Below are 8,280 nucleotides of genomic sequence, written 5' to 3'. Positions count from 1 at the left end.
ACAACATCAAACCTTTACAGCATAAATGAAAAGGCAAACAGACCTCACTTCTCCCACTATCTCCCCTCTCCCCTTTCCCTTGGTGGTTACATATGTTTTTTTCCTACTGAGACATGAATTACATCATCAGAACAAATTCCATTTAGATACATAAATTATAAACATGAAATGAATACCACAATATGACACAGAAATGTCTAATCTCCCTAGGAAACATGTATACACACACACACAAAAATAAAGAGAGGAAGAGTTTAAATAAAAAATAATAATAAATTCCAAACCACTTAGAAAGCATAATATGAAATTCTGGTTAAGATGAAGTTAATGTGAATTTAGACTCTGACTTTGTTGGAGTCACTGGGTTTTCTATATTCAATCTGGTTGAACACAGGTGAAAATAAAATGCTTTAATTGTTAAAACCTTGAAATACAGTATTTCTCCACTAGGAGGATGCATGGCCAAACTTTATATCGACACCAGTTTATGGTATCCATGCTCCCATTTTCTGGAGAATTCCAGATCCTGAAACTATTAAACTATTAATTTTACTTAAGATGTTTTAATATGATCATTTTTCTGGAGACAGAAGATTTGACTCCTTCTCTTCAAGGGATGATCATTCTCTTAAACCTGCATTTATCACCTGCTATTCCTACTAAAGCAGTGTTCAGTATTGCACGAGCACACAATAAAGGAGGCATTGAGCAACCTGAATTAGCACAACCCTTTTTTTTTGGCATTTTCTCAAAAGCATAACAAACTAGTGGAATTGAAAAGTTCTCTATTATTCAGTTATTCATGCTTGTTCTTCAGACCTGCTCAATTCTGTGTTTTCTTGGTAAGTGCATACGAGTTTGCCTTTGGCTTCCATGGAACACTGCCCAGATCTTGTGTAGTCCTAGAACTGTATAGATGCCATACTTGTATCTGAGTGATTATACATAGATTTCAGGGACTTTTCCAGCTAAGCACAGCTATACAAGTACACTGGGAATGAAGTTTTTAACTTAGTCTGGGTTTTTAGGTCATTACAAATCAATTCTGTTTAGTTTCTCTGTATGTTACTGGATAATACACAGTTTAAATAAACAATTAGAGATATAAATTAGGTAAAGTGTTTTCCTTTTGTAAATTACACAGTATTTTCTCATAGTAAATGAATTTGGTCTAAGAGGAAAGAGAATAGGTATTTTGAGGTAACTCCTCTGCCCACAATTACATTTTAGTGCTTGAAAATTCAGCAACCAGCTGATTTTTATCCCAAAGAATATATAATTTGTCAGAGCTGTTGGGTAGACTGTGCTGGTTTAAAGGTAAACCAGCAGGGGAAATGAACTCAACTCAAAAGAGAGATTATAAGTCAGAATAACAATTTAATAAAATAATACAATAAGTACAATTATACAGACAAATTGGTTTTAACCCACAAACCCCAAATATATAACCCAGCACCTTGGGGCATGAACAGAGTGGTGTTCTTTGGGCCCCCTGAGTCCAAAGGAAAAAGTGAGGGGAAGACCTGTCGGTGAGAGTGCTGTTGCAGTCTGGTCAAGAGCGGTGATTGCAGTCTGGTCAAAAGTGGTGATTGCAGTCCAGTTGAGGGTGGTGGTCTCAGTCTGGTTGAGAGTGGTGAGCTGCAGTCCTTCTCTGGATCCCACGAGTGGTAAAAAGGCTCCAAAACTCCAAGTTTATATATTCTACAGTTCAGGCAGGAATGCTCAGTCCTTCCCTCAGAGCGGGGAATTCCATAAAAGGGTATGAGGACAGGAACATCTTCCTATCTTGCAGGCCTCTAGTGCTAACAATTTCTGGGAAATGGCATGGAAGGCTATAGAATACACAGTTTTGGGTTACACCCATACCATGATGAACTGGTCTCAGCTGTCCTAACTAGGACATAGACAAACTTCTGTACACTGGTAACTATTCACACAACAAACAACAGAGAAAGCTTCCTAACTCTGCACTACCGTCAGGTAAGGTGCGCATGGGTAAGTTGGACTTCAGTTTCCAACATCATTCAATTTTTTACCCTTTCTGAGGAGACACCACTAAGCCACATTATTGACCTCCAGACATCCAGATCAGAAGTGAAGGAGAAGGAGATATAATTCTCACAGGTGGTATAAGCTAGGTCCTTAAACCTTTAGGGAAGTGAAATATATTCCACTAAGCAAGGCAGAGAAAGAAAAATACCTCCTGTTTTTTCTTATGTGAGGAATTACAAAAGCACCGGCCTTGTGTCCACTAGATGCCAGCTCCAAAGCATCCAAAGACACCACTGATCTAAGCAAAATGAAACAAATCTCTTCATCTAGCTCCAGCTCTTCTTTACAAGTACTTCTCTAAAATTATGCTCATCATGTGGACTCATCACACTCTGCATCCTCAGGAAGACCTACTGACTGTGGAGTTTGTAGAATTTGCCCGTCTTATCTTTTCAGTAACACCGAGAAGAGTTGTTGCCTAAAACTCCTAAAGCACATCCCTTCCCCAGCTATGCCCTGGAGCCAAGCTCTTCTCAGCAGTGTCTAATGACCAAAGCTCCTCCTCACATGCAGGGAGTAGTTCCTAAAAATTTTGGTATTAAATAAGTCACTGAAAGTGCTGCATTTTCAGAATATGTTTCATTCCGAGCAATTAAAAAGGGGAAGAGGAGGGCCACAGCTTCAGCTTACTGCTGACCTGGTAGCTAAGTCAATTTACGATTTACAAAGTTCATTTACACTACCAACTGAAAGTATCAATCTTACTGAAATTAAATGAAGGCTGCTAATTCTGAAAAATTACGTTTACGTTAGGGCTTAAGGTGAACCATACAAGAAAAAAAGCTATTTTAACGCCGAACAAGTTGCCCACCAAAGAATTTCAAACAGTTTATTCGGAGCGGTAGTTCCCTCCGCTGTGTCCGGGCATAGTGTCCCCACGCTTACTGCTTACTGCTCGCTGCCTCCAGCCTGCCGCGGGCCAGCCACTCTCCTCCTGCGCTGCCCACAGCTCCCGGGACACCGCCCGCACCCGCGGGGCCGCCGGGCGGGGCCGAGCCCGCCACGCCGAGGGGGCGCGGGGGCCGCTCCCGGGCAGCTCCGCCGCCTCGCCGGGTTCCCTCGGCTTCCCGCAGCACCTCCCTCGCCTGCCTCCGCCCCCTGTCCAGCGGCTGCCACAGCTGCCGGGGCCGCCGCCGCCTCCGCTGTGCCCAGTGCTGAGCGAGCGGGGCGGGACGGGACGGGACACAGGGACAGCACAGACGGGACGGGTCAGGACGGGCGGCACGGACGGGACAGGACGGGCGGCACGGACAGGACGGGCGGTCGCCCGGCGCCAGGTGAGCGGCTGCTCGGCTCGCGGAGCTCCCGAGGGCGAGGAGGGACCGGCAGCCCGGCGGGCTGCGGGGATGGGAGTCGCCCCGAGCCGGGCGGAGGTGAGCGGCTCTCCGGAGCCGGGCGCCATAGGTTCCCCGGGGCTGGGCTTTCCCGCCGACCGTGCCTGGAGGGACGAGCGGGGTGATGGCGGAGGGGTCCCGCGGCGGTGGCGGGCGGAGGGAGGGAGGGAGACCGAGCAGGTCGGATGGCTCCGACCTCCGCAGCGCAGTCCCGCGGCCACCGCTTAGTCACAGATCCGTCTCCCGGAGTGGCACTTGCGGGTGTCGCCGGGCCGAGGGAAGCGCGGCCCGGGGGTCAGTGGAGGGAGGGAGGGAGGGCAGGGGCCGAGCGCTGCGGGGCCGTTGTGACTCGCGCGGGGCCGGTGCGGGGCCGAGAGAGCCCGTCCGGAGTCCGTGCTGAGGGCACCGCGCAGGTAACATTTCTCCGTGCTGCCGGTGGGGAGGTTTCCATCATCTTTCCAGTCGTCTTTTAAGCGCTTAATCAACGGCGAGAAATTTTCAGTAGCGTGTTTAAATTGGCCTAGAAAGTAAATGATTTTACACGGACGCGTCAGGAGGGTTCGAATGTGGTTTACGAAAGAACCGGGGCAGCGTCCCGTTGGGGACTGTTTTGCTCGGCTGGGTCGGGGTTTGCTCTCACACGCGTTGTCTGTGGGAACGAGTGCAGAGAATATACTCAGCTTAAAAGTTTTTTCTGCTTCTTTCACATGCTTTCTGCAAGGAAACCTACATCATTGAAAGTAAGATGTCTTCAGACTCACCTTTTGTGCACAATAATTATTCCGAGGAGTTTATTTGTCTGGGGTTTTGTCACCTCTGCTGGCTAAGTGTATCAGAAGCATCCTTTTTCGACTGAGTTTATGTTTGCTTTGCAAGTGTATACATTTTGTCATTCGTGGGTAGTACTTATAACAGTACTGAACTCTTGCTTTTACTGTGTTACTGTCTTGCATTGATTTATGTGGAAATGTGGAAGAAATGCTTGTAAACTAGTTCAAGGTATGCTTATCCAGCAAATTAAACGTGTGATTGTACAGGCCCAGGCTGGGTTTGACTTGTATGAAATCACAGAATCAGTAAGGTTGGAAGGAACCATTGTGGGTCATCTGGTCCAATCTCCCTGCTTAAGTCAGTTATAGTAATGCTGAAAGTGTGATAGAATGAGCTTCAACATGAGCCAAAATAGAGTTTATAACCTCTAACATGCAGATCTAAGTGTTATTCAATCCCAAAGCAAATTAGTTGGGTCTTCAGCTCTGTCACATGTGCTGAAAAAGTAAAGCTGGTATTATGTGTCTCTACTCAGGACACGTTTCTCCTTTTTGCTTGCATAGGCTAACAGTGAACACCATCACTAGATGAGAGCTGCGCAAGTTGATATTCCTGCTCTTAAGCTTTAAAGTTTAAGGTTATGCCTGAGCTGGAAAGCATACTCCTGTAACTGTTTCCATGGGGGAAACAAGTGGGATTTGTTCCTCTGATGTGAGGAACAAATCCCACACCAGAGATGTGTTTGTGGGATTAAACTAAAGAACAGGAAACATGTCTTTGCTTAGGAGGATCTGCGAGTACTTGTCTTCACCGTGGAAGCACACTTACAACTTAATGATGAAAGCAACCTCCAGAGCTAAATGCTTTGAAAGAGGGTGCAGGAAAGAAAGTGCATGTAAACAAACTTGCTTAGATACAAATTGGAGCCACAAAATTTTCTACTTTACTCTGTAAGATAGTATTATGTTATGTCTGCTGTGGCAGTCAGACACCAAGTGAACTAATGTTATTGATATCTTTATTAATATTACTCTAGCAGCTTAAGGTAATTCTGTAGATCAAGTGGAAGTTGCTAGCATGTTTTTTTTCTTCAGTGCCTTCCAAATTTAATGTTAAACTCTCTTTCTAATACATCAGAATAATACAGAAACTGGCTCAAATTACGGCCAGCTGGAAAGAGATAAAGGACTAAATTCCCATTCTCAAGTTAATTACTCAATTTATATGGGTTTTGTGCTGTGAATGCTTTTAGTCAGGTGTTCCACTGATAACTGCAGAGAGTTGGCAGATTGTGAAAGTTTTGGACTTCGTGAGAGAATAACTCTTCTTACATTTGGACAATTTTTAGTTCTTATTATGTAATGTGATCAGTGGCCTTGGCAAACAGAGTATAGGTTTAAAACTGATCACTACACTTGAGTTTGGAATTTTATGTTTTCAGTGGAACACTAGATTAGATTATTTGAAGGCCAAAATAAGGGTAGCTCATACAATTAATCTTGTAGACTTCAGCATGAATAAGGTATTTGGCCTGAACTGTTAGCTTTCTGATAAATGGCAAGTTTAGTAGTGCTTTTGTATCTAGGTTCAGTTAAAAGCTTTGCTCTTTTCCAGATGCATGGATTTAGAGAATATTCTTTTGTTTATGTTCATCTTATGAACATAAAAAGAGTGAAGCATTTCATTAGATAGGTTCTCAGAATTATGAGGATCTTATTCTTTCCAGTCATGAATTGCTGGAGTTACAATTTGGAAAGGATCTATAATTGTTCTATGGAAAGGATAGGCTTGTGTAACTATATGTTAATTAATAGGACTCAATTATTTGGGAGTCTTGCATTCCTTTTGTGTTCAAATTTCAAATACCTTTGAAATTTATTGTTGTTCAGGATGGAAAAACGATCCTTTGTAGCTGACATTATATCAAAGACAAAAAAAATGGATCTCAAGCTCCTCCCTGCGTGATTTATCTTCAGCTATGAGCTGAACATTTTGTATACCACAGGTGAGTGTTACTTACATCAGCTTCAGGACAGTTTTATTGCAGGTATTACGTAGTGGAACTGATACAAGATTTTAGAAGTGTGTCTGGCAGTTCAGGTCCCAAACTCGGCATTTTCTGGTTTTATCTATTTTTATTCTCTGCACTTTTGTCAATGAGCACTGTAGCCCAGAAATATAATTATTGTTTGACACAACAGCTGCTTTTCAGCTAGTGCCTTATAAAAACAGTGACTTTTTTCTTCCCTTCTAGGTCTTCTTCTGCTGGCTTATCATCTCATAAGTGTTCTTATCGTCTCAAAGAAAAAACACATTTTGTAACATGATTAACTTATTTTTGTTTAAAAGAAAACCGTACAATGTCAGTTATCCTAGGTGGAACAGTATACAGAAAAGAAATAGTTTATAAAGTTCCCCAGTCTACTTAAAATACTTTTTCACTCTTTAGAATTTAGAGAAAATTACTAGAATTTATCACATTTTTGTTTTCTGTAATTTGCATGAGTACCTCAAGTGATGCCTTAGTTACCAAAAAAGAACAGCCACTCACAAATTAAGCACTGAGTATGTTCTCATTTATACTGTTCCTTAAAGGAATCTTTGAGGAGTTAAGATCTCAGAGATCCATCAGTAGGTTTGCCAGAAGTTGTCATGTTTGACAAGATGTGACACATTTAGAAATGGTAGAAATAGTAAGACAATGAGTAATGTGAGTATGCTCATTATGGAGATGTTATTGTGCACACACAGCAAAACTCAACGTCTTTTTACTGATGCTTTTAGTGTTTTAAATCTTCTCATAGTAAGTCCCTTTCTTTAGAGAAAAAATTACTGTGTCCCTCTGCCTGGATTTATTAGATATCTGGGCATGCTTGACTGTGAATGTTGCCAAATTCCACGTTTAATTTCCAAGTTCCCATCCAGACTTTGAGTATCTTTCTTTCTTTTGCACCAAATTAATTATGGACATAAGCTGATTGAATGGTTTTCTGATGGACTTCATGTTTTGAAGTGACTTTTTTCCATCATTACTTATTCATAGCATAGGCCAAGTATTCATATAACTTGAATTAAAAATGCTTTCCTTTTTTCATCCTTATCTGTGTTTCAGCAAGTCAGCATGTGGTTTATTTCTAAGAAGGCTAATCAGTTTTTTTTGTAGAGGTGGTGATGATGAAAAAAGCCATGTGGAGTGTAGTCGTACAAAGTAAATTTTTTGAGCCGATGTGATTGTGGGGGCTACACACAGAAATGGTTCTAGTTTAAATAAATTTTTCTGAAATTGGTTTGAAGTCATCTACTCACCTGTGTGATGACTTTCAAGTGTTTGAGAATGTTTATTGACTAACTTGTTTCATTTGTAGTAGTCTAATGTGGGCTCCAGTCAGAAATCTGACCTCCTTTCTTTCCCTAACAATTGATTATGGGGTTTGTCCTGGCAGTGGTACCATCTCCTGTTCCCTTACATAGACTTATATTGACCCTAAGAAGGAGGAGTGCTAAAGGAGGATCAGAATGCTGTTCTGGCACAACCCTGTTTACTAGAATGTCTTAATAGAGGTCCCCTAGATATTTACTCCATGTGAAGACTGAAGTGCCAAAGTGACTATATTTCCTTAGGCCGTGTAGGGTAGCAATGCCATACCCCAAAACAGAGTTGTAGCAGGACTTTGGAAGGTGCTTGCTTCAGTGCATACATCTTTCCAAACTGATGAGTTTTATTTCTTCAGTACAAACTATTAGTTTTGGTCAGTGGGCTGTTGACTGAAAGAGTCTGAGAGGTTGTTTAAAAGAAAAAAAAAAACTAACCAGAAACCTCCACTAAATATTGTGCTTCTCAGCTTCAAGAGAAATTTTAACAGCTCCAAGTGCAAGATCCAAGAGATCTGTTAAGTCCATAAAGTGAGGTCTAGGATGAAATCACAATATAATTTCTTTTTTAGGGTGTTGCTGTTCAAACTAAGGGAGCATGGAAAGGAGAGTGGAGATGAGTGAGCAGAAACCACTATTTACTTTTTCTTTTCCCCTACTTACAATAAGATGAAACTTTCAGAACTCATTTTTGAAAAGCAGGAAAATTGAAAGCATGAGCTGGACAGTCTTCTTTCTGGTATGCCTGGCC

The 8,280-nt window shown here is 42.1% G+C and overlaps 1 protein-coding gene across 10 annotated transcripts in view; it reads left to right on the top strand.

Annotated features, from left to right (window-relative positions):
* The first annotated feature begins 3,282 nt into the window (after window positions 1-3,282).
* ADGRG2 (adhesion G protein-coupled receptor G2) overlaps window positions 3,283-8,280 on the top strand; it is a 64,003-nt gene continuing 59,005 nt past the window's right edge. For 4 of the 10 annotated variants that reach the window (XM_017831506.1, XM_017831504.1, XM_017831497.1 and 1 more), the window contains exons 1-2: window positions 3,744-3,799; window positions 6,047-6,162. The gene's annotated coding sequence lies outside the window, so the exon portion shown is untranslated. The other 6 variants (XM_017831501.1, XM_017831499.1, XM_017831500.1 and 3 more) reach the window with 6 other exon arrangements.

Source organism: Lepidothrix coronata, unplaced genomic scaffold (genome assembly GCF_001604755.1).
Source record: "Lepidothrix coronata isolate B3197 unplaced genomic scaffold, Lepidothrix_coronata-1.0 Scaffold191, whole genome shotgun sequence".
NCBI lineage: Eukaryota > Metazoa > Chordata > Aves > Passeriformes > Pipridae > Lepidothrix > Lepidothrix coronata.
Note: the sequence above shows the minus strand (reverse complement) of the source record. Positions and strands in the feature narration are given on the sequence as shown.